The sequence below is a fragment of the Aythya fuligula genome, chromosome 18, assembly GCF_009819795.1.
Source record: "Aythya fuligula isolate bAytFul2 chromosome 18, bAytFul2.pri, whole genome shotgun sequence".
Lineage (NCBI taxonomy): Eukaryota > Metazoa > Chordata > Aves > Anseriformes > Anatidae > Aythya > Aythya fuligula.
The window spans coordinates 6,971,764-6,998,126 of NC_045576.1; the positions used below are offsets into that span (position 1 = coordinate 6,971,764).

The 26,363-nt window shown below is 48.3% G+C and overlaps 1 protein-coding gene across 4 annotated transcripts in view; it reads right to left on the reverse strand.

Moving 5' to 3' along the window:
* The window catches only part of RAB11FIP4 (RAB11 family interacting protein 4), a 116,295-nt gene that overhangs the window by 21,651 nt on the left and 68,281 nt on the right, over positions 1-26,363 (reverse strand). The window contains exon 1 of one of the 4 annotated variants that reach the window (XM_032199499.1): positions 3,559-3,574. The exons of the other annotated variants lie outside the window; for them this stretch is intronic. The gene's annotated coding sequence lies outside the window, so the exon portion shown is untranslated. Of the gene's footprint in view, positions 1-3,558; positions 3,575-26,363 lie in introns of those variants that run through there. 4 annotated transcript variants of the gene reach the window in all.

The window sequence follows — 26,363 nt, forward strand, 5'->3', positions numbered from 1 at the left end:
TGGGGCCGATGCTCAGGCCTGCCCTGCAGCCACGGTGCCAGCGAGGCCAGCACCAGGACACTGCCAGCCGTGCCACTTACTGTTCACATCGGCATGGACAGTCGGTGACAAAATCAGAGGCCACCAAGCCCTGGGCACCACGTGGCCAACCGCAGGGCACGGTCATAGCACTCCTCGTGCGCAGGCACCGCAGAGCTGCAGCTCACAGCTAGCAGGCAGACAGGGTCAGAGGCGAGCTCAGATCGGGCTATTTTGAAGCAATTCCAGAAGTGAACACATTTGCCGTGTCAGAGAGCTGGAAGCTGCTTGCAAAGAAGTGTCTTTAGCACAAGTAGTTGCTTTGCAGTTCAGTTCCTTAATAACCGAGTCTGGGAGTTACAGCATGCTCCTTGCAAGTAGTTGTTTTCTGCTCAGGAGGCAGCTGAGCTCACACAGCACTTGTTTTCCTTGACAAGCCTCAAGGTCACCCAGTTGGGTAGATGGTAAATAGCAAAAAACTTGCATCATACTTGCCTGCAGGTGCTGCAGGCACATGGGTAAGGAGCTCCAGGAGCAGACCTGGTGCTGCTGCACAGCACTGCTGGGTGAGGAGGAGGGAAAAAGCCCTCCAGGAGCCACATTAGGCACAGCACGAAGGACAGGAGCAAGCTCGCTGTCCCAGGCACTGACACCTCCACCTACCTTTAAGCTTTTACAGGAGCCCCGGTCAAAATCTCTTTCCCCAAAGAACTTGGAAACTACACTGTTTGTGTTTCTTTTCTATACTGCTGCAAGTCTGGCCTCCAGGAAACCCAGGGAAATAAAGCCATTGGAAGATAAACAACAAAATTAGGATTTTTGCCTCACAAATCATATTTCTGCCTTCCCACCCAGCCGGGTTAGGTTACACTGCAGTGTATAGAGAGGAGGAATGGGAGCAATTTCAGGTCCCAAGGGGTGGAGAAACATCCCAAGCTCCCACAGCACAGTAAGAAATCCAGCCATGCTTGCTAATGAGTAGTTTATGTTGGCAAACAGAGGGAAAGCATTAAGGATGTGGCTTTGCTCTAGCTTATATGGAAACACTTCCCAGAGCCCATTGGTCAGTCTGAATACAGACAAGCCCAGAAACTAGCTCACTCTGTGTTTAAGAAATACCAGAGAAGCTCTGAAGAGCTCCCCTTTCTGAGGAGGAAGAGCTCCAGGACCTTGGCTGCTCTTCAGCTGGTGGCTGAGCAAACCATGGGTTAGGGAGCCTTTGTTGCAGGAAGAACTGGAACTGCAGCCTTTATGCAGCAAAGCTTACAAGTACTGAACTTGAAAAACGTTCAGTCCCCCTCTGTATATAAAAGGCTTTTATATATATATATATATAAAATAAAAGACAAACTCACTCACCTGCTCTTTTGTTTTCTTATAATGAAGTGAGTTATCTTTATTTGTAGATGGGCTTCACTTTATTGTGTTTTTTTGTTTTTTTTTGAAGTCTGCCAAGCACATCATAGTGCTTGGAACATGACAAACACAAGTTAATATCCCAGCAATCACCAACTCTGGCACATCCATCAGGCTGTGTTTTTTCACTTATATGGTAAAATACGGAAAAGCACAGCTTATTGCAGAGTTTGCAGCTCTGCACAGGCAGGGGATGTTTCTACTCATGAACTGCACAGACCAAGCAGACAGGATCCAAGAAGAAATAATTGCTAACAACATTAGTTTGCACACTGAAAACAAGACTCAAAGCAGAGCTGTAGCGAAAGACCCCCTGCTACTAACCAGCGCTAGGAGCTGCAACACCGTGCCCCAAACGCCGTGTCAGGCTGTCAGGAAGCACTTACAGAGCCTGTCTCACGTTCAGAGCAGCCACCAACCTACATGACTATGGGAACAACAACAGGAATTAGATTATTATTATGCTACGCTTCAGAATTTAAGGGGTCAGCTGCCAAAACACAGCAAGCACTTGAGAACATCAGAACCAGGACAGCAGATAACTCAGCAGCAACCCACGATTATGTTTTAGAACCACTCCAAATATTTCACTAGACACTGTATTCACAAGACCCAAAAAGTTAAGCTAAGGTGTGCTCCCACACATGCAACCAGCCGGGTTAATCAGTAACTGAAGCAAGGCTATCCCATTCCCCTTGCTGTTTTGGCACGGGGAGCGTTTTGCTTTGCAGCCTCTGCACATAGCCGAGAGCCCCGGCACGGCAACCGCTGCTGAGAAGCATCTGCACGTCAGGTGCCTTCTTGGAGACTTGCTGCCATTTGCAGCCCTTCTGCTAGTGACAAAGTTGAAAGAAGCCTGTTCAAAGAGGCTTTTAAACTGCTTAAAGGCTACCACGTCTAGCATGGGAACAGCTCAAGCTCCTCAGTCTGGGCAGCCACTGCCAAACAACCACAACCTCCTTTACCCATTGTGAGCACTATTCCACACTACTGGACATCTCCGGGGAGGACACTGTGCTGTTCCACCCACCCCAGAAATCAGCAGGGCCACAGGCAGAAAGCCCCTCGCATCGCCACCAAGATCCCATTTCATCCTGGAGCTGTGCTCAGGACCAAGGAACAACCAGGGGAGGGCAATCCACTGCTATCAGCAATGAGCAACCCCACGCTGTCACCACCTGACAGGAGAAAGCCCATTTTTAACGGGAGCAGCTACGATAATACATCAAAAGGGACTGAAAGAACCCCTAATTCTGCTGGTGTAAGGGCTTGAACCCAGGTACCACAAAGCCCACACTTGGGGCACCAACTCTCAACCTGTTTCAGAGCACTCCCTCATCCACCCTGCCTCTTTAACATCAGCCAAGTACCAGGAGGTTTCTCTCAGAGAAACTGTTGTTTGTGCCCCCAACAGCCACTAACCGTGTGAACCTGCCGGAACAGACGACGATCACCGCTGTTACCAGAGCAGCAACGCGGCGCTGCCACCCCAGGACTGACACCACAGGTGGCTTCCTCCCAGGACAGGAGGGCCAACATCCCACCGCTGTCTCAGAGGATGCATCCAGCTACGGACCAAGACCTGCTGGCACCTCCTATGCTCCAGAGGACGGTCTCTGCCCATAAAACACTCTCTTACCCTGCCAAGCGTGTGCAGCACAGGCCCTGAACCGCCGGGCTCCGTGAGTCGAGGCAGGAGCAGCCCGGGTGCTGCCCGGGGGCTGCGGGCAACCCCCGGAGCCAGCACACGGCGCTGAGGACCAGGGCTCGGTGCGGAGAGCATCCAGCAGCGGCAACGAGAGCCGAGCACACCGCCGGCAGGAACACCGGGACGGCGCAGGGCCCCTCCAGCACGGCCACCCACGGGCTCCCCACGGCTCGGCAGCGAGCCCCGGCCCCGTGCAAGCGATAAAAAAGGCTGGGGAGGCGGCACCGGCCCCAGGGCCGGGCAGAGGGCACGGATGCTGCCACCCCCGGGCGCGGTGCGAACCCCCCGGGCACGGTGCGAACCCCCCCGGCACGGAGCCGGCTGCTGCAGCCCCGGTGCGGGCTCCCGGTGTGCCCGGCAGCACCGAGCCCCCCGCCTTGCCTTGCCTTCCTTTCCCTTCCCTTCCCTTCCCTTACCCGCTCGGCTCCGTCCCGTTCCGCCGCCGCCCGCACCTGGCCCGGCAGCCCCGGCCCAGCCCCGGCCCAGCCCCAGCCCGGCCCCGCCCGCCGAGGGGCGGCCCCGCGCCCGGCCCGGCCCCGCCGTTGCTGGGCGACCCCGGGGGGGGGCGGCGGCGCCGCTCGGTACCGGGGGCCCCGCAGGCCCCGGGCCCGGTCCCCTCACGCTGTGGGGCCGTGTCCCGGCGCCTTGCCCGAAGCTGTGGCCGTATTGCGGTGCCCAGCTCCCGCTGCCTTCAGCACGGCCCCTACCCCTGCCGGGCTCCGTTTGCCCGCTCCCGCCGTGCCCTCTGGCCCTGCTGCCCGTGAGGCGGTCGCGGATCGCGTCCCGTTGTCGGACCCGGTTCCTCCCGGGGTGCCCCACAGGACGGTGGTGCCGCTCAAAAGCATCCTCCGAGCTGCAAAGCAAACCAGGTCCTGCGAGGAGGCGCCGTTTGTTTGTCCCTGACTTTATCCCTTCGGTTATCAGACAAAGAACAAACCAAGAAGGCTGAGCACACTCGCACAGTCTTCGTTCTTTGAAATTTGCTTCACTTCGGAGAAGTTGGGTAACTTCCTTTTTCACCACATCTCACGAGAACCGTGTGGGCTGCACACGCTGCTGGGGGTTTGCAGCAGAGGCCTCACAGCCAGAGGGGGGGGTGTAAATAAACATTTTCTGCAAAACCTCTTTCAAGGAGCCAGGCTGCAGCCACACTGAGTGTCACAGCTGCCACCGGAGCATGATGTGTGACAAAAGCCTGTCTCACTGAGCGAGCAGACAGACAGACACCTTTCCCTACCCAGAGCAGCACTGGGACAGGACAGCATCTCCTGCCCCATCCCTGCTGCCACTTTCCAAACCCTGTTTTTAAGGTTAACTTTGGGTGTTTCGAGACAGTCACAGGGAGCTGCTGGGGGTGCGCTCTGACAACGGTGCTTAAACAGGGACACTTGCATCCTCAAATCTTTTGGGCTTTACTGGACAGCGTCTGCAAGGCTTGCCGGAGAGGAGTTACCGGCAGCAGAGGGTGAGGAAAGGAGAAGCAGTGGGCAGCGGGTGCCTGCCTGCCCCACACAGCCAGCCCCAGCTTCACATCTCTTGCCCCAGGTACTGCCGGAGCCTGTCCTCATCTCCATCACACCCAGTGACTTCTAAATGTAAAATATTGTTTAATAATAAAAAATAAGAAAAAAAGCATGTGGGACCCAGCAGGACTCCCAGCAGCTGCAGAGTGGCTCTGGAGCCTGAATTACATGTACGCTACCAACAGCACCACAGCTCCAGGAGGCACAGTCCATACCACTGCCCACGAAACAAGAGGCTTACAGCAGGGCAGGATCAGGCCTTCGTGCTTGTGTTCCCAGAAAGCCTGCTCACCGGCAGGACAAAGAATCAGGTCTGTGCAAACAGCTCAGTGCAACTCCACAGCCCCTGCCCGACCAGCGCCGTGATACAAGTGTGCACTGCAGAGCAAGACCCTTCCTGAGAAACTGCACCAAGTGCTGTGCATCTTGCTGGGGATCGGTCCGTACAGCTGTTAAATGCCTGTCTCCTGATTGTCTGCAAAGCCCAACGCCTGGATTACAAAGCCCTGTCTTTAAGCACACAGTATGACAAAATAACTCTGGAGAACCTGAAGGGTGCGTTGTTCTTCACAATGGCTTTTTTTCTGAGTGACATTTAAAAGAAACAGCAATTGTATTCTGATTTCACAGCCATTTATGCAGCTTACCTGGTTTAACTGAGTTAGTCCTGGTGAGGAACGGTGCAACAGGGATCAAAAAGTCCTCCCAGCCCTCTTTTTACTCATTGATTTAACTTAATGGGAAAGCCGTTATTACAAGACAGAGCTGGGGACCGTATCACTGCTTTTTAAACAGGACACTTCTAAAATCTGTGTCTCCTCTCAGTATTCAATCTGAAAGAGGTGGTTGTATGGCAAGGATTCACTGCTGAATAAATAACATAAATAAAACAACCACACGCACAGTACATTTTTAATGCTTTCCCAACAGATGTAAGAAGTGTTTGAACTGTTGCACTGATCAGGCAGTATCACAGCCCACGGGGAAATGGTTCCAGATACTTGCAAAATATTTAGTGAACACAGCCATATTTTCAATAACTTGTGATGAGCAAAATGTGAAATAAATCTTTAACAGATAAAGTAGCAACAGTGGAAACTGTTATTACAATAGAGATGTTAAGAATATGAGTCCAAATGTTTGGTACGTACACCAACCAAAAACACTACTGTGCATGTCGGGCAGGGCTTTGGCATTTATCACCCCGTAATAATTAAGAAGGCATAAACGTCTGTCTCATTGATTGAAGTGTTCCTCAGTAAAGGTCCCAGGAAATGTGCAGTTTTTAGACAATCACTTGTTATTAAGAAATGTCTGTATAAAAACTTTATTAAGATGGTGTTTGCAGAAGCATGCAGAGGAAATTTGGGCAAAATATTAATCTTCTGGGGATTAGAGGAAGATTGCTAAATAACTAAGTGCCTAAATCACATGTGGTGCTGATCCCAATAGCACTGAACGCCAGGGTGCCTGCCGAAATCTGTGTCTTCTGGCCAGGAAATGCAGAGAAGGGCACGCTGCTGAAAGGGATTGCAGCAGGGCGACCTGCTGGTCTTGTACAAAGCACTGCACTTTCTTTTGGAGCTGTTTGGAACAAAAGCTGGCACCTCCTCTGCTGTTCCAGAGGCAGAATCCTTCCTCTGAGTCTCACTAACGCATCGCTCACAGGCTAGTCGCCCTAATGACAAGAAACTGGAGCTGAAATGTGAAGAACAGAGACTAATTAATAATGAAGATAATGAGATCACCAGAACGTATAGACCAAACCCGCATTTTAATTATCTCATGAAAACTGGCAACTCCAATCACACTTCAAGGGCCTTTCATCATGCTCCTTGTGATGAATATTGGTGGATATTTTGCAGACACTTCTGTAAAAATACCTTTTGTGTGTGTTTTTCCCCTGCAATAACATCCAGCCAAGTTACTACTGCAGATAAGTGCTCTGCTTGAAAATGAGATATTGCAGGCTAGTAATTACAGTTGGTCTGATCTTCATCTCATCTACTAATCTGATTTTGGAGTGCCTCCTTTGAAGCAAATGCAATGAGACCGGTGTGAATTACTGCAATATTATAATTAATCCCATTTATTATGGCAGAGCAAGCCTGGAACACTCCCTAATTAAGCCAATCTCTGCAGAAACACAGGGAGCACACAGTCCCTGCCCCAAAGATCTTACAGTCAGAACAGGCAAAGACAGACTTCAAGACAGAGAAGAGGGGACGGAGTGAGCGCAGAAGGAACCTTCTCCTCACTGCAATTTGTTCCCATGACATTTTTGGAGGGGAAGTCCAGAGGCTAAGATAGGATGTGGAGTACAAGTGTGGAGCTGCTGAGCAAAGACTGCAGGAAGGGGAAGAAGGAGGTAGCATGGACAGCACAGACAGAGCCTTTTCTCAGCTCTCTGCCATTCCTCCTCTGCCCTCCCCACTCCTGCATCCCTGGCCAAGGCAAGGAGGTTGGCTCCATACTCCAGCAGCACGGGAACATTGCTCTGTGTGGAGCAGGCTCCGCTCACCCCCACTCCCAAAAAACAACCCGCCAAGTGTCTGCAGAGAGGCTTACTTTAGTAAGGAAGCAGCTCTTTAGACTACACCATAGGTTAGACTGTGGGGGGCTGCTCTCCCCGTGATCCCCGTTAACATTAATCGGAGCGGAGTGCTTGCCTCTGTGCTGTGCTCACCAATATGGCAGGCAGCTGGGCAGATCAAACAGCACGGGTCAAGCAAAGGGCTTGCAACAGAAGGTCTCTGCGCAGAGGAGAGCGCTGAAGGCAGGATGGGGCCGGCTGAGGGCCCATTAGCGTCAATTCCTTGGGCCTACAACAAAGTTGGACCTAACTACTGCATGCAATTATAGTATAAAGGCATTTCAGGGGACTTATCCATCGCTCTCTCTAGAGATGAGCTGCTTGCAACCTTTTTGACACTGGTAGCTAACATTTTCTTTGCTTAATGAGGCTGTGCTGGGACAGATTCGCTGCATTCCTCCAAAAGCCTGAGGGACTGTAAGTCAAGAAGTGCAAATCCAGAGGCCAGATAATGGAACAGCACATGCAGCCCCCTCCAAAAAGGGGCTCATTTTTTGCTCATCACTGCAGCTGTACCATTAGGTTTTTCATATCAAGCTCTGAAGGCGCCTCATAACAGCAGCTGTTAATCCACATTAGAACACCTTTGTCAAAAGCATTACAAAAAACATGCCAGGCACGCAATCTATTCTGTTCAGCCTTTGTCGAAATGCCCAATAATAATAAAATAAAACAACAAGTTATGAGAGCAAATTCAATGGAAAAATATGTACCGTATGCTTTAGAAATGGGCCAGGAGAACTGTGCAGAACAAAGGCCTGGACATGGGCATCTCGCAGATGAGAGCAGGCAGCAAGCAAAGCCTGAGCGTCCCCTTAACTACTGCAGGGCTTAAACCAAGGTGGAGCCAAGCAGCTCCATGCTGCACCAAAAAGATGTAAACACATTTACTCAGCTGTCTGTGCTGTGGCAAATTAACTCTGCTCCTCTGAGGCCAGAGTGACTGCAGACTTCATTGGCTCTTTTACCCAAGCCAAGCAAGTGGCCAGGAGCGAGGCGAGCCTGGAGACATGGCCGGGGCAGTGGGATCTGACAGCTCCCTTGATGGATGTGATGCTCTGCTGGATTGTGCTGCTCTGTAAAAGGCAGGCTGCTGGCTGGAAAACACACCTTTTGATATTTTCAGCTCTGAGCATGTTTTAGTGACATGTTTTTTGGCTTTTAGTCCCTACTCTGTATAATATAACCACTTAGAAGAAGAAAAGGAAATAAAAAGAATCAGCTGGACAGGACAGGAATAATTCATGCTTGCCAGCGGCTATTATTTCTCCTGTGGCACATGGCTAACAGCAAGATTGCAGAACAGAGCATCCTAAAGCAATGAAAAACCCGTACTGAGCTCATGGGTGCAACTTCAGTCCCACTGCTCGTGTGTGTTGCTGCATGTCTTTAATCACACGATCACGTGCTATCTCCCACTGCTCTGCGTTTGTTCAGGACACAGGCTGGATGGTGCTCAATTTATCAGCAAGTATTCAATATCTGCTTTAGTCTCTCTGATCAAAGTGCAGCTTCATGTCTTATTTACGGCTACTACTAACAGCTTGCTCTGCACACACAACTATTTATTTCCCCCCAAGCTTTTCTGTGGTGTTCATCACTTTGACATCTGAGTGCTTTGCAAAGATTAATTCATCTTCATAAAGCCTCTTCAAAACGAGGGAAGATGGTATTCCCATTTTGCACATCAGGAGCTGTTGCGCAGACAGATTGAGGTCACGCACATCTACTCATGATAGGTCCTAATATGAAATGTCTCAGATCTAATCTTTTTTAGATGTCTTCAAATATAATGCCAAAACAAAAAGCTGCTGATTGTACGTTCAAACAGAGCTCTGACTGGCTTCTTCGGAAGCCTGGTAGTACAAGAATGGGAGAGGCTTAGGAGCAGTAAATGCTGGTCACCAGAAATAAGGATGAAAGCTTGCTGAGCACCGGTCTCGGGAATACTGAAGAACAATACAGATAACCCAAGTGAAGACTTTACGGGTCTTCTGTGAAACAGCAGAATATACCTCGAAAAATTATACACAGAGGAATTTTTCACTACAGTTCATAGCACAGGACCAAATCCTGAGAGCATAGATAGTTTAAGGTAAGAGGAACTGCAGTTTCTCCGTGTTTCTTGGGGCCTGGCCAAGCCAGGACAAATGCCAAGCGCTTTGTAGTGCAGAAGACCACCCTGGGAAGCATGGCTTTTGTTTTATTAGTGTGTTAAAAGCATCTGCGGATCAAATGTGCCAGTATCACTTTACACCACGAAAATGCTGCCCAGGGGACTCTCAAGACTCATCTTTTCAAACGTTGATACCTTTGTCACTTTTAATAAAAGGCAGCTATAAAAACAAAGTGGACCATGTGGTCTCAATGAAGCGGAGACCATGGCAATCAATAACAGAAACAATCTGCACTTCCTTGCTGGGAGAATTTGCTATTAGCAACAACGTCTATAAAACAAGACATTGCTCAAGACCTCCCTTCAATTTTTCTTGGGACAATGAGCCCACTGTGCCCAAGGCACATCTGTGCTTATGGAGATTTTCAAATCCAAGACAGTGTTTAGACTGATAACACGACCGTGCAACATATGATGATGATGGATTGGAGCTCATGGGATGCTTGACCCTTCCTCTTTTATCCCCAGCTGGGCACTTTGCTGACTCAAAAGAAAATTTCAATGACAAAAATGATGATTTTTTTATGCAATGGACATTATTTTCTGGTGTACTTCCTGGTTTTTCCTCACAGGCCACCAAACGCCCACCTGGGTCAGCACCTTGGTGTGTCTAAGACAAGCTCCTCTCTCTGGCCCTGGTTATTAGCAGATGGGGAAAGCAAACAGCTAGCGAAGAACGAAATATAGGGAGGGAAGCGTCAGGGAAACAAGAAGAAAGCCTTCTTAATGCGATCCCTAAAAGGCACCAAACTGTGCCACATTGAATACCTTTTAGAGACTCCTGTATCAGGAGTCTCAACTATCAGGCCCCCAGGCTGCATACGACTTAGATCAGTTAAATTTTATGTGGAAGGTTGTAGCTGAGGCCATTAACCTCCTCTATCTTATCACTCAGGTGCCATCTCTGTGCAGCAGCACATAGGAACCGGGGCTCCATGCACAAGGAGGGCCGCGAGCTGCCTTCCAGCAGGGCAAGCACACCCACCGGGAGCAAGGCAGCCCTGGCTCAGCCCCCGGCACTCTCCATCAACACCGAGTAGGAAGCTACTTGACAGGGGGGTGAGAATGTTATAGAAGTGCAGGGGCTGAACCATTTGCTGTGTTGGGCCATTTTCATAAGATTAAGCTGGCACGGACCTGCTGGCACCAGGAGCTCTGCTGCCTGCAGAGATCTGTAACCTCCTGCAGCCTGGTGCTGAGCGTGGCAGCAACGTACCAGCGACGTGCCAGCTGAGCTCCCACCTTCCACTGTCACCCGTGGCCGTGTGGTGACAGCAGTGTGCCAGCCCCCTGCCATCTCGAGGTCACCGCAGACGAGGGACACGAACCGGTCCATTTCCCATTACCCTGCCCTGCCGCAACGCTGTGGCACTCGGCTGCACGCCTGATCTTCCACTTCTCAGCAGGTTCCCAGTGCTTTGCTTCACAAAATAAGGAACCAGATGTTTTCAGTTCCTTCTGTCTGGGAGATGCTGCAACATTTGTGAGCAGAGGAGCCTGCCTGTCATGTTAAGCATGCTTCAGTAATTCACGTTAATAAAATCAGCTCAAAGTTACGGCTGCTGCAAACTTGTATTTGTATCCTGGTTCAGGATCACTTTTGGTTTAGGATCTTGGGTCACAGAAGAACCCAAGAATGGGTTCAACCACACTTAATTCTATCCAGAAACAGAACTTTAATTCTTTGGCAAAAAAATAACGACCACCAAAATATTAACTTATGGATGGAAAAAAACGCTGCTTTCTGTCAGTAATGCATACAAAGCATTTCAGAGGCTTGGCTGGGTCCAATCTCAGTAAGAAACATACAGATTTTAATTTAAAAGTCACACATGGGTAGTCTTATCAGCTGAAACATGAATTGCATTCTAACCTGGACGACCCACTACAGACATCAAAACCATCCAATTTCCAGCCTGGGCCATCCCAAGCACATTGCTCTACCTCTGTGGTTTGCGGTTCCTATTCACCACCCATTTGCATTCTTATTGAAATCCAGCAAGGCAGTTACTTCATCAGCTCTGCACCCTCGCAGGAACATGCAGGAAGTCAATTTTCTGCAGCACCAGAGAATGACAACTCAATACTCCCCATGACATTTCATTCTGGTGAATTTTAATCTCATAGTAAGAATTTTTGTTTCCCTGAGAGACCGGAGCTGCTAGCCACTAGTTTTTATTTTGTTGTTGTTGTTGCTTTTTTCTTCTCACAGCAAGGAGAGGAACAGTAGCAAGAAAGAAAGAAAACAAGATTTTTGCCATGGTGAAGGCAGTGCTTTTGAAAACAAAAATGGCCTTCCTCTACCTCCAGGGAGAAAACAACAGAGAATAAAGAAAATGCAGACAGAAATCTTATCAAACCTTGCCACCAGAGTCATGCCCTCTTCCTCCAAGCCACACTTGCTCAGTCATCAGATCCTTTTCTCAGTATTTTATTCTAAGGTGAGCCAAGGCCTGGCCCAAATCTGAGGCTCCTTGAGAGCACAGTGTTGTACCATGACGAGCCAGCAGCACAAAAACCAGGAGCTAAGTCAATACAGTTCAGTGAACAGGGAGAGAGAGCAGCAAAGGGGATTCTTTTAGAAATGCAGCATCTACAAACAAAGTTGTTTTTCCTTGCTCTCTTAGCTGCTTTGCCTTGCCCTAGACAAACACTCCACTGTTTTGCTAACCGTTACACTAAGATTTGGAAGCTGAAGTCTTTTGAAGGTGTTGCCCAGGTGAATGGAACTAACGGGACTTGCCTTGCTGTCCTGGCATTTCACACCGAAGATATGTAAGAATGGTTAGAAAGCTGCCTTGATACTGCAGCAAACACCATGCTAAACTGGCTACCTAATACAGAGATGAGAAAGCAACAGAGGTTTTTCTTGTACAGTCCTTTCATGTTCTGCCCTTTACTCTGGCTCAGCCAACGAGAGGCACAGCCTCTCTCGGGACACAAAGATCCCAGTCCACAAGACATAAAAACATTTCTGTGCACGGATTGCCTCCTCACAATAACCTCATTATCACAGCTGTCAGTCAACAGGACAAGCCAGCCACTAGCATGGGAACTACTGATAAGAGATGCTCACCCTCAAACCCATTTGTTGCCTGCAACAACACAAGGGACAGCAGCTTTAAGGCAGCAACAGGCGAGTCTGGGTCCTGTCTCCCCGCTGCCGCAGCCGGGACGGGGCTGGTGACAAGGTTTCCTTCAGCCCTGCACCATGCTAGCATGGCTGCAGTGTGCAGCCCCTTCAGTTCTGCACCAAACTCTCACTCATACGGACGTAATTGTTTAATAGCCAGATCCACACCCTGTCATTCAGATTTATGTCCCACAACTGTGATGCCTTGTGATCAGGCCGAAAAATCTAAGGGCTGTTTTCCTTACAGATCTCCCAGTGCAGAGATCTTGCATCCACTCGCTGTCCCCCTTTACAAGTGGCTGTCCAAAACCTGAGTATTATTAATCACTCACTTGCTATGAGGCCTCTCTGTGTTTTATGCAAGCCTTTGACTTCCTGATGAAGGATGGTTGTATCCCTAATCATGCTGATGTAAAGCTGCATTCATCACTCATACTCAGTTCCACCTTGATACTCCTCAGCCTGTGTTCGAGACAGGGAGATTTGGCCCCGATTTACTGACCTGAACCATGAAGTGATTTTTAAAAGTTTCAGAACTTTTTTTTAATCATTTTTAAATCAGCTGAAACATCTTTCCCAAGGCAGTGATGTTCAGAAACCTACCGAATGCCCTGAACATTCAGTGCCTGATCAGAAACTGTAACAGATGGACTCAGAGGGCTTTTTTAATATTGGCTATTAATAAGTGCACATGTTCACAATGACAAATGCAATTTATTTTTAGCCTCTACCGGGATATTAGCCTGGTCTTCCTCAACAATTTTGTCAAACTCCCTGCTTTGAGACGAAAGCACCAAGGTGAGAGCTCCTGCAGCTGCACAGCCAGCCAGCCCCGAGATCTGCCCAGCAGCCCTGCAGGGTCCGACCAACGTGGGGCTGGCTGACCCCCTTACTCTCCCAGCACACAACCATATTCTTATAATTTAGGATTGTTTAATGAGTGCAGCTTAGTTAACCCAGAATCACTTATAGCGTAAGTTACCTTAGCATCAGGCCTGGCTACTGAAACGAGTGCATTAACTCCTGAGTAGGAAACCACTTTGTAGCCCAGGTAGGAAAGCCTGGCTCTGGAGCTATAAAAACACCACAAATGCAACTGGCTTTACTAAAGTCATTTCTCCAGCAGCCACTTTTCAGGGGGAAAAATGTGAACCTGTGACCACGTACAACCCACCGGCAGCACCGTGCAGAGGCCCAGTCATCTCCCTCAGCCGTGCCTTTCCCTCCCAGCTCCATCCCAGCACCAACACCTCCAAAAGCCCACGAGGAACGACCTTGCTGTGAACCTTGGCAGCAAGAAATGCAAATATTTTGAATCTGATTCTTGTGGCCATTTCACTAAGTTACACACGCAGCCTTAACAGTTCCCAGAAGAACGCTGTGGTAAATATAAACTGCGATAACAGTTTGACAAATGTCAGCTGACGTAAAATGGACCTATTGTTTGTGTTTAATTAGAAGCAGTTGGGATTTCATGTCTGTACTTTGTGGTTTCTTCTGGGATCCTTGCTTTACTTTCTGTATATCACAAGTGTATTCCAAGAAGAGACCATTTTTAGACTGAGAGCACCAGAAAGAATGTGGGGAGACCTGGGGTTAGTGCACTTGCAGCTCAGAAGAAACAGGGCCGTGCCTCCAAAGCCAGGCTTTGTTACTTTGCTAACATACTGACCTGTGATATTCTGCAAGCAGCAGGTTATCAGCCACAGAAACGTGCTAATTCTGTTACAGGCTGGATGGCACCTTTTGCTTTACGAGGTTTTTCTGAGTGGTTTAGTTGGCTTCTCTTTGCCTTCAGACAGGGCACGGTGATTTACCCAGTCAGCCGCCCCTGGGGCAGCGATGAAGTACCTCGCTGGGATGGATGGTGTGTGAGACTAAAATTACCCTCAGCCAGGAAATATTTTCCTCATGCGTTTGGCTTTGCTCCTTCCCTGGGCAATGGGCAGCTACTGGGAGAGAGCATTTCACATGATTAATTTTCTGCTATGGCAGAGGGGATGCGTTTCCTTCTACATCTGTGTTTTTGTTCACTGGTGCTCAGACAAATGACTAAGCCGTGGGCAGCGAGCGGAGCGACAGCAGTGCTCTGGCTCCCAAGCACAGCACAGCCGTTCCTTGCGAGGGCGGCTGACTGGACCGATTGTCTTTCCTTCCTAGGCGACATTAGCGTTTTAACATTAAATCATAGCTAACATCACAATAAAGTACATCGCAGAGCTCCTCAGCTGAAACCAATTTTTCATCCGCTGCTCCTGAGAAAAGCAATGGCTCTTTGACATGCACATTTGCTAAAGCAAGCTGCCCACCAGGTCCAGGCACCCTGTGATACAGCAGCGAGCACCAGCACTTCTGCCAAAGCCTAAAATCTACCGACAGCAGTAGCAAACCTTCCTTTGACTTGAAAGGAAATTCTTTGTGGTATAAACCCCGCATATGAAGTCACAGTGGGAAAGTGCGCTTCAGTCCAGAGATAACAACCCCCCTCCTCCTTTGCAGAGCTGGCTCTGGGGATGCTCAGCACAGCCCTACTGTCTCTTTTCCACACCTTTTCAGTTCTCCCACGCTTTAACTGCTTCTACTTTACATTTGGATGACCAAAGCTCAAAAGGGAAAAAAAAGAAGAGTTCAAAGGCTTTGTCAAATCACGGTGTAACACTAGGCAGTTCCCCCATGGCAATCACACATCTTACAGCTAGACAAAAGGAAAATGAAGGAAGTAATCACAGCATCCATACAGGACCACTGCTGTTAATTATCCCTGCTGGGGGGAACCTGCCCTCTGCTCCCACCCTAGTGGCTCAGCCCAGGGCAGGCAGAGGCCGTGCTGAGAGCCCAGGGGTGGATCAGCGTGATCAGTCACTATCTGATGTCTGGCATTGCTCAAGATTGGCTCCAGCTGACTGAGCACAGACATTTAATGCCACGTTGAAGCCTGAAGATAGCCAAAGCATTCACACAGATGGGGCATAGCCCCTCCAGGAGAGCATGGCCATGCAGCAGTGCTGTGAGACTGCTGGTGCAGGCATGTAGACAACAGAGGTTACAGGTGAGAAGAGACAGCACTGGATTGAGATGTGAAGATCGATTCATCACTGCAGTTAGCTGGGCTTGTTAGGGTGGCCATGTAGCTGGAGCCACACACACCCCAGTCAGAGCCATCACCCTTGTTAATATCCTGCACGTACTCTGAGCTGTCTCACCCATTCTCCTCTCAGTCTCTTCTGGAAAGTGCAATTTAAGGAGAGCAGCAACAGCGGAGATTCTCCACCTGAAACCCAGAGGACTGCACAAGAATGAGACTTGGGGGACTCTCCATTCAGGCTGCAGGCACTGCTGTCACCTGGGAACACCCCCATGGCTACACAGGCTCCTCTTCAGCCAGTTATTGGATTACAACTTTGGGCTCTTATACTGTGTGAGATCCGAATGAGCCTGCTTAATCAGCTGGTGATGTGACACTTCCTCCTGTAAAGACCTGAGAGGTACTCCCCTGGCAGTACGCCTTTCCTCCGGGAGGTCAGGCTGGATCCCTCACTTCTGAAGTGCTGTTGGCAGTGGAAAGACAAAGCCATAATAAATAAATAATAATAAAAAAGATCAGGACAGTTGTTATTTCCATCTAAACTTGACAGGACATTCTGCCTGAAAAGGATGTCTTGAGCTCCTGCAGGCTGGCCCGCTTCAACCCCTGACAGCAGGAGGCTGAGCCCAGAACCTTGGCTCCCTCCAAATTCACACTAGGTTTAATTGCTTGAGGTGATTAAGGAATGATAAGTGATTCTCTAAGAAAGAGGTGGCACAACAAGCCTCAGACACAAAGTTAAGCAAAAATGCACCAAAAAAAAGACATTACCTACTATTCCAGGAAGAACACTGAATTACCTGCCATACAAGACTTCATGGGACAGGAGTGGTGCTCAGATCTGGGACATCCTAACTGCACGGACTAAGCTCCCTCTGGCCCAATTCTTATCTCCTTTACATGTAGCTTTCTTGTCTCCCTGACTAATTTCTTATCTTCCAGATTCTTTCAATTCTTTTGCTAAGTCACAGTTAGCAAGTACTGTGAAAAAATGGCACAGGAAAAAAGCCAGCCAGAGCCACGTGTGATTTTTGCTTTGATGAGCGTTACAAAACATCCCAGGTGAAATACTTCGCAAGGCTGAGAACCCAGCTGCCACCACCTCACCTGAACACACCAGCACCTTGCTTGGGAAGAAGCTGGAAGCATGTCCTGCCCGTCTTGTATACAGCAGATCCCAAAATAAGATTTTCTGGACAATCTTTTATGCAGCACACAGCTAGGCAAAGCCAGTCTTGTTATTTCCAGCAGGCAGGCTCTGTTGCCTGGAAAAGCAGCTTTAGTTTGGCATGAACGAAAGCCAATGACTAAAACATTGTATGAAATTGATTTAATAAGGTTCAATGATTGAAACAGGAAGGATTTCCTTTAACAATTTGTTACAGGCCAGATTCAGCCACTGTGACCAGCTCTGCCATCAGCCTAATTGAAATTTGTGCAATGAGTGGGGGCAACAATCTTTGCTCTCAATTAACTCTGAAGAAAAGTTGATTTTTTTTAAATCATTCTGATTTATCAGCTCTTCTTTCATCTCATTTTTAAAGAGGTCTGGGTATTTATACAGCTGTTCGGAATATTCAGAGGTACCATAATTCACAGATGTCATTTCACCACTACTAAACTGAATGTTTAAAAGCTAATTAGGGATCAGGACGTAATTCGTATTTCATTTGGAGGGAAGCAGGCAGGAATCTCCTACAAATACCCACTGCCAAGCCTCCATCTAGTCCCAGCCCAGCTGGTCAGGCAGCCCGCCCTGCCTTCTGGCTGCAGACTGAATGGGGTACATCTGGCATCTCCTAGGCTTTGGTTAAAAATATGAGAAAAAAACAACACAGTTCTGCCATCGTTGCTTACCCTAACCAGCATCTCCTTTGGAAGTACTTCTTGTGGTCTAACTGAACTTGTTTGTAGGGAAAAGTAACACCTTACGGTAGGTAGGTGAATCCCTTCAGCCAGATGCAGTGAGATCTGGGGGCAACCAGACTTCGGATTAGGTCTGATGCCTACAATCTGCCAGCCATGTTCCAAGGTCTCGGTGCGTGCTGCTGACCCTCTCCTGGCTGCCCTTGCTCTGAGCACGGCATCGTGTCTGCCAGCACCCCGATGTGGCTCCCGGCACCTGCTGCGAGCAAGGCACAGGGCTCAGAATGATCGGGGCTCCAGGGAGGAACCGCAGCTGAAGCTGCAGAAGGCTTCACGTGAGAAAATTCTTCTTGTGAAAACGTCTCTATTAATAAAACAGTAGGGAATGCAGAAAAGAAGATTTATCTCGGAGTAAAACGTTTCTCTGGGAGCTCCCTGAGGAGCCAGCAGCAGCTTGTTACGGAGCTAACATGTCTTTTACTGCCGCAGCCACATGAATAAGAAATATTTCAGCATTAGGAGCAGTTAAGAGAGGCACAAAGCAGGAAAGCTAGGCAAGCAGAACAAGTGGCTCTGAGTAACAAAACCCACAGCTACTGGAAAACCGTCTGAAAGGTTTTGACTCTGAAACAACCCGTGACCTAATTAGGTGGTACTGTTACTGGAGAACAGAGCGAGGAACAGAACAACAGGAGGGGGACACCAAGGGGAGGAGAAAGAGCCAGGCCGAAATACTTGGCCAACCAGCCCAAGCGAGAGCTGACCAAGGCTGACATTCATTTAACCAGCATGAGCACTCGGTGAGGCATGGGGGAGGCACAGATGAGAAGGGTTTTGCTCTGTGCACGTGGGCAGAGTGTGTTTTATGCAGAAATGAATGAGGTACCTGGACAGACAACATCAGCTTGTGGAGATCTGCAATGAACGAGGCATAGCCACATGGCTTTCTGTTACTATAATACAGCATTTTTCTCTGAGGGGGAAAAATGGGTTAGGAATCCCTAAGCAGCCTTGGAGGAAACAAGCATTGCAGCGAGTTATGGCAAGATGTGATAAGGATGCGATTTAATCTACATCTTCCCCAGGAGGATTCACCATCGCTCACGCCGAAGCAGTTTGGAGGCAGCTGATGTCCCTGAGCAGGATGAGTGTGGTTCCCGTGCCTGGGTTATGTGGGGGACATACGGCAGACGAGTCCCTGCAGTCCCTGCACCAGCAGGCCCAGCCACACCGAACCAGCAGCATGCTACTCTTGAGCTCAGCGCAGGAGTAATTACAAGAGTCATTGGGAACAGCCGCGTGGACATCACTGTGGGGTGCTCGGGCACCCTGTCTGCCCGAGACAGGAGGTCCTGGAAACCCAAAGATCCAAACCAACACCATGCTATGCAAAGGGAACTCCCCATGCTCCACGTTAAGCACCCTCTAAACCACCTCTTATTTGTCACAGCTGCTGTATTTTCTGTAAAAATGTCAGGCCAGACTCTTAGCTAGGATATACTGGCCCAGCACCACTGACTTCAGCAATTTAAGTGGTGAGATTCAGATGTAGTTTCTCCCAAAGATACTGGGAGTGGAGAAGAGCTGGGCTGGCCAAATCCTCATCGCTTTTCAGCCAGCAGGGTTACAGGCTGAGCTGCAGCCGGCTTCCTGCTGTTCGCCTTTGGGGACAGCAGGAGAGCCCAGGAGGTGCAGCAGCCTCTGGGGCTGCCACTCAAGTACAGCAGCCCCCAAAGGACGTGGTCATTCAAAGAAGGAACCAAAACTGCAAGGATCTGGCCCCGCCGTCAGCTGTTACCACAGATGTGTGGAGCCTTTGAACCAAGTTTCTTTAATCTCACATTCCTCTCTACTAAAAGCAGGGGTATGATTGCTCAATCAAACGGCACCAATAAATTGAGTCCTGACTTCTCTTCCTCTCGCAGCAGCGCTCAATATTCCCAGAGGAGCAGGGCTGAATCCTTCATTCCCTGTATGCTGGGACTAATCTCCCGCAGCCCCACAAAAGGGGCTGCCGAGGAGCACTGCCGTCAGGACGGGTGGCACGGTGCGGTCCTGCCCTCACTCAGCTGCAGGCAGCTCATGACTCATTCCCCGCACGGAAGCCGCACAGGCTCTCTGCAGTGCTGCAGGCTGCCTTCCGAGTGGGTAGGTTTAGGCAACCGAGCTGTGAAAGAACTGCAGATGAGGAAGGCATGGCACTGCCCCGGCCCTTCAGAGAACTGCAGTCAGCTCCTGCAGGGAGCGCAGCCAGCCCAGCCCTCCGCTGTGTTTGCGAGTGCCTCGGCTAGCTCACTTCCTACGAGCGTGTTTTTTCATGGCATGTGCCACAGGTTGTGCATGGCTCCACTAGGAACTGTTCAAAGCAGGGGCGCGCGCATACCTGCAGCGAGTGCGGTGTGACTCAGAGGCACTGGAAGAGGGTGCTCGGAGCTGTGCCCGCCCACACGCCCACCCACGCAGGCACGACGCATGCCGCAAGAGAAGGCTGTGAGCCCTGTGCACGGGAAGATTGGCTTTTTCCCTGAGGTCAGAACTATTTAGGTGACTAAATCACACGTACAGTCACAATAGCCACCTTTCCACTGGGTTACGGTAACCTCTGCCGGGCTGGTATTGCTGCACTCACTGTTTGCTCCATTAAAAGCAAGCACAAATACTTCAGAGAACAGAGGAGTTCAGAAGGAACAGGAGCCCGCTGCACATTCTGGTTCTGCATCAGAAATCAGACATCAATGAAAAATCTCAGGAAATACAGCCTTGCCCAGCTAAAAACTCTCATCTTCAAAACGACACCACTTTACTATGATTTCAGTGCAAAAGGAACAGAAACAGCTCGCTACAGTGCCAGGCTCCCCTGTTGCATCAGCAGTGCAAGAAGGGATGTGCAGAGCCCACAAAGGCATGCGAGACGCTGGGGAGGCTGTCCCAGCTCCCCTCTCGTGCAGACAGCTTTGCTGTAGGTAGCAGGCGCACACAATGCAACTAGCTCCCTCCTGAAAAGAAAAAGCTGACAAAGGGAGAAGGGTCAGGCTCTGCTTTCCCACTCCGCCTGGTTTTCTAAGACTCGTCTCCTGCAGTCTCACACCGCTCGTTAATGGCTCATTAGAGCAGGTTCACACTAACTGAAAGCAGAGTTGTGTATATTTTAACTCTGGCTTTTAGCCTGATGTGCCTCCCTTATCTACGACACACTTAACAAAAGACAACTTCTGGGGGTAAAATATTCATCGTTTCTTAATTCAAAGTTCTACTTACTGAGAACGGCTGTGGAAGTCGCTATAGGAAATCGCAGGGACTCTGAATCTCCCTCGTAGCAGCCAAGTTTCTCCCGAGTGGGACGTGAAGGCAGACCTGGGACACGCTCTGTGTCTGTGCTGGTGAGGGCTCTCAACTGTGCGTCGTTGCCAAGAAACCTGGGGTAGACTCCAAAGCCTTCAGATCTGCCCTGGCTAAGGCATTCCTAATCAAATCCTCCTCCCAGCAGGAGCATCCAGCGCAGCCGCGGGCAGCACGGAGCCGGGAGCAGCATCGCTGCCTTCGATCCAGGTAACGCTGAACTTCCACACAGTGCTTCCACCAGTCCGAAATATTGTTAGTTTAACAAAGCAATTTCTATCTGAATTGGAACTAGCTATTAACTTTAGACTTATTTTGAAACAAAATAATTTTCTGCCTCACACTCTCCTGCTTTTAGCTGCTCAGAAGAGATCACCGAAACGATGGCAGGACTGAGGTTTGCCTTCAGGTTTGATGCCGAAGTCTTCAGTGGAACCAGGTATTTCTGAACAATTCTAAGGCTCTGCTATGCCAAAATCTCATGACTTGCAACTGCACAGCTCCTGAGAACAGGGAATTCGTAAAATCTGCTGCTGCAGTAATGCATATGAATAATCTTTTGCATTACGGCAACAGATTCTAGACAGCCAGGTCGCACGGTGCCAGCTAACATACACATTCACGGGCTCTATCTATCCCAAAGAACTCGCAGTCCAAAATAAGAGATGTACAAAGCTGCAGAGAGCAAGAAATAGCCAGGAGAAAGGAAGACAGCAAGCAGAAAGAAAGTTTGAAGCACAACAGAAGTTAAACTTCCTCTCTAAAAAAATACTACCTCTCTGCTACCTCCCAAACGAGTAAAACAGCCATCATTTTAGGCTCCTACCCCTTTGAATTTGTTGCTCCATTCAGAAAATGTTGATTGTGGTGAAGGTTATTCTTTATCTTAGTGGCTGTAAGATGGAAAAGATTCACGAGATCATGGAAGCCTGGGCAAAACCAGAAGAAATGAGCAGGCATTTAGAGATCCCCTTCTCCACTGGTCCTCTTACAGCTGATCTTGAATACAACCCAGCTTTCTCATTCAACATTATTTTTTGTTTCTACAGGTAAATTGATTATAATAAAAATGTTTACATTGTGCAAGTCAGATCAAAATGTTTTAACATTAGCATTTTGACTGATTTGACAAATTATTTTTATACTTTATATATTTTTTATATTTTCCTAAGGATCACAAACACTTCTGAGAATGAATTCTTCTCTTGAGTTAGGGTAGGCAATGTTTTTCAACATCTTTCAGTCTTTAACGAGACAGAGAAAAAAAACATTTCCTGCCATTTTCTATTAGTTAATCATAACATAGCTGAAGTTTATCGTCAGACTGAAACAACATCACATTGAATCCCATAAAACGTCTAAATTTAGGCATGATAGGGGCATATCAGACTGTGCCTTGGCACGGTCATTTTTGCAACTACTTTATCTAGAGCTGGCCCAAATGACGTTACATGAAGAATAACTGAACCCTGTTTATTTTAACTCTGGTACTTCTAACATTCAGATCTCTATAACAATGGAAATTTCTGGGCCTTTAATTTTGTTGATGAGGACTGCTCAAAGGAGGAAAGGTCAAACATTTCAAAGATTAGAGTTTTCAGCAAGGATACACTTTAATCTCCTTCTTTCCTCCCAGAGTTACCATTATGTGCCTGTAAGTAATTTAAAATGAACTCCTCATACAAAACCATGTGTGCATCATGTGTAATGTGGCTAAAGTAAATCAGTTAAATATATCTTCCCAGCAGGGCCTCAGTTCCTGATTGCAAACAAGAGTGGTGTAAAGGAAGGTGGCAAGCAAAAGGAGGCAATAAGGTCGAGGAAGTAGCAAGGAAAGATAACTATGGCTTTGCATATTGGTTTTTGCTCTTCTTTATACTCCAAGAGACACATTTATAAGGAAAAGAATAAATTCTTCTGTTTCTAGCACTGCATTTGCAGTGCTGATCAGTCCTGGAGCAGGCAGCCTTGAACCAGCTTCATCATCCAGCCCAAAAGAGATTAAGCATGAACAGCTCTCCCAAAAAGAGAGTGTTAAGAACCCTGGCCATTGCTGCTCTGGGGAGTGAGACACCTGAGACACGTGCTCTTAGGACACATTGCTGCTCCTGCAGGCTCAGCGCAGAGGACGGGGCAGCCCAGCTCTGCAGCAAGACAGGTGCTGGAGCATCCCTGGTGCCTCCCTGCAGCCCAGCCCAGGAGCAGCGATGGAGCCCGCTGCAGCTCAGGGTCCTTCTCCTGAGATCCAGAGGCTGCAGAGCAGGAGATGAAGCCAGCTCTCCCATACAGTTAGGACGTGCCTGGGCTGCGCAGTGCAAAGCAGGAGCGGGAAGGGCTCCATGCTCCACAGCTGAGACAGACAAAGATTACAATTAAATAAGCCCAGCATGATTAAAAATGTATCTCTCGCACTCACAATTTCCATGCATCTTTCAAAAGGTCTAAATCTGAGAAGGTAAATTAACTCCTTATCTGTTCACACTTGAAGCTTTTTAAAAAACAGGCCTGAAAGCTGGAAGAAGTTCAGCAGGCTGCAATGTTTTAGCCTTACATGGGAAAGTTTGCCTAACGAAATGCTATGGTTTTATCAGACTGTTTCCTTCTGCTTCCTCTCTTGTGGGTAATGGAAGTTACACCCACTTCTTAGCTTTGACATGTGTAACCCAGAAAAGCCTTAGTTCACTGTAAAAATGCCAAGTGATATGTTTCTTTGTTAGAATATGTCTTGGGGCTCTTGTCGCATTCTTCTAAACACATCAGGATAAACTAAATGCATTATTAACAGCTGGTGGAAAAACACCACGCATTAGCCATTCTTCTTCTGAATGGAAAAGAAAAAATTCTGATGAAATATAGTTCCTGCTATATTCCTAGATTGCTTTACTGGATAGCTGCCCTGTCTTTCACCAGCCTCAGGCTGAAAACAGGAATTCTGGAAGATAAATCCAGATACCCTAAAAAGAATTAAAAGAAAATGTGAAAATTCTCACTATTTTTTTTAATTGGTGGCAATTTCTTAAAATGTTTATATGATTAAGTGTTACTAATGTTATTAAAGTTATTAAATGTTTATACAATTAAAAAAAATTGTTAAAAACCCAGTAAAAATTAAACCAAAACACTCCACAGACAGATGTCAAAACGAGACTCTGAAATTTAAGCATAATTCCCTTCCTGCTATGCCAAAATGCTGTCAAAACCTGTAATTTAGGGTCATTTCAACTCTGACAGAAAACAGCTTTGCTGAAACGTGGCCTGCCATTGGACTTGGCACTCTGTCCAGCGTCTCAGTGAGAAATGCCATCCCAAGAAAGGAAGGAGACAAATGATGCCAAGCTGCTGCAGCTGCACAGAAGCGGCGTGGGATGGGGACTGAAGGGCTGGGCTTTCTGCCCCAGCTGTGCGACGAGGCAGTACCTGCACACTGCTCCGGCCCAGCAGCAGGTCTGAATTCCTCCCGTTACTTCACATGATGCATCGCATGATGCGCGCTGCTGCGCAAAGTCAGCGGTGCTGCCCTGCCTCGGGATGCATCTGCGCTCAGCTACTCCCGCCTAGCAGGGGCTGCTGGCCTAATGCTGCTTTTGTAGCCCAGCATTGTATGGCAGAAAGGCTTCAATCTGCCTCCTCAATGCCTGTCAGAAAGCACTATAGCTGCGCTACAGCTGAAGTTTCCCTCGGTGCTGCAGCAAAACGACAGCTATTTATAAGCTATCTCACTTCCAGATCTCGCTTCTCCCTAGTAGGAGATACAAAGACACGTATAAAAGGCAATTAAATAAAACACAATGGATTGTGTTAACTACTGGTAACCAAGAAGCCACCTTGATCCCCTTCTGAATCTAAGATATTCACTGCGTGACACTGCGGCCTCAGCTCACAAAGACTTTTCAATTTCGGATTAAACACGTCGCATTGGAAATAGCTCTGGTAACCCCCAGCAGCAGATTAGAGCTGGCAAAGAGGGAAGAGAATGAATGGCAGGGGGAAGACAGAGGGGTTAAGCATTTGCATTGGGAGAAGGGGTGCAAAGGAAAAACACTGTTTTGTAAAGGGTTTCATTATCTTGCCACGTTTCTGGAACCTGGGAACTGTCTGGACCATGGGAGGATGAGGGAAATCATGCGGACTAGCTCTTCTTACAAAGCCCGATTCCACTTTCTGGAGCTCCAGCTCTTGAAACATTATCAAAATCTGGGGGAAAAAAATATTCTGAGAGACCTAACTGATAACTGCACCAGTAAGAATGAGATTGGCTTGTGTCCCAGCCAAAACTGGAGAAGGCAGATAGAGGGAAGGACACAGAGCCTCCCAGCAGCGCCTGTCGGAGGTGGCAGCTCTTCCATAGGCAGACTTCATTTGCTGCCAGCCTGCAGGACTGCTGCTGAAAACATGGCTTCTTCCTTCCACGATTTTCATGCAGAATTTATTGCTGGTTCCTCTCCAGATGATTCACATTTAGCCTTAGAGGCTATTTTTAGCTGCTTTTCTTTCAGCACTTATTCTTGGAGAGTCCCTGCAATACACGTGGTCTCCCCTCCCCTGGCTCCTCTGGCGAGAAGCACCACGAGGTCAGCTGCTGAGAGCAGGGCTCACACCTCGCTCATCCCTTCTGTGCACACCAAAGCCCATCACAGCACTTCTGAGGTCAATAGCAGCGGTCTGTATCACCACAAAGATAGGTAGTGGAAAGAAAACAAACCAAGGAAAAACAAACACACTCCAGGTCCTCGGAGTGTTTGCAAAGCCATTGTCAGGCTGGTTGGGCAAAGGTCTGATGGTCTGGACACACGAACAGACAGCAAAGCTGAAGGCACACACACATAGTGAACGCATACAGAGGCGGCTGGGTACAATGGAGCCCTGTAAAGCATGAGAAAATTGCTGCAATTCGTCTGGGGTAAACCTGACACTGAGACATGAAGTTAGGGTCACATAGTGCTCCCAGCATTATAAAAGGGAGATGTTAAATAACCCATCAGTGTGTTCATGGCCAGCACCATGGTAGGTGTACGTGTCCTTTTGAGCAGGATTCTGATATCTTCAGGATTAGTTTTACAGCTTTGACACAGACATTGTGGGACACGGTTAGCAGCACAACCACATAATGTTACCAGCCCAAGAGGCAGCTCCACAAGCAGGAAAGCTCCACAAGCAGGAAAGTATCAGTCTACAGTGACTTCTTTCACATATGGGAGTAGTATCGCTGTATTAAATCATTTTTACACTGGCAAAGTCACATAAATTAAGGCTTGTCTTGCTTTAACTATACCCATACAAAAGCCTATTGTTTTGAACCATAAAAGTTGAATATTGTTGAGGTTCCTGCCTCTCTTCCAAATGCGGTTGACATTTTCTAACAACTCTAAATTTTCTGAGGCATGAGAATGGGACACATACATACGTGCTGTGCACACATACACCACAGACATTGGGAAACCTAACTAAGATAGGAGTAAATTAGCTGGAGGGAGAGGTGAAAACACACTCAAGGTATGAATGTTAA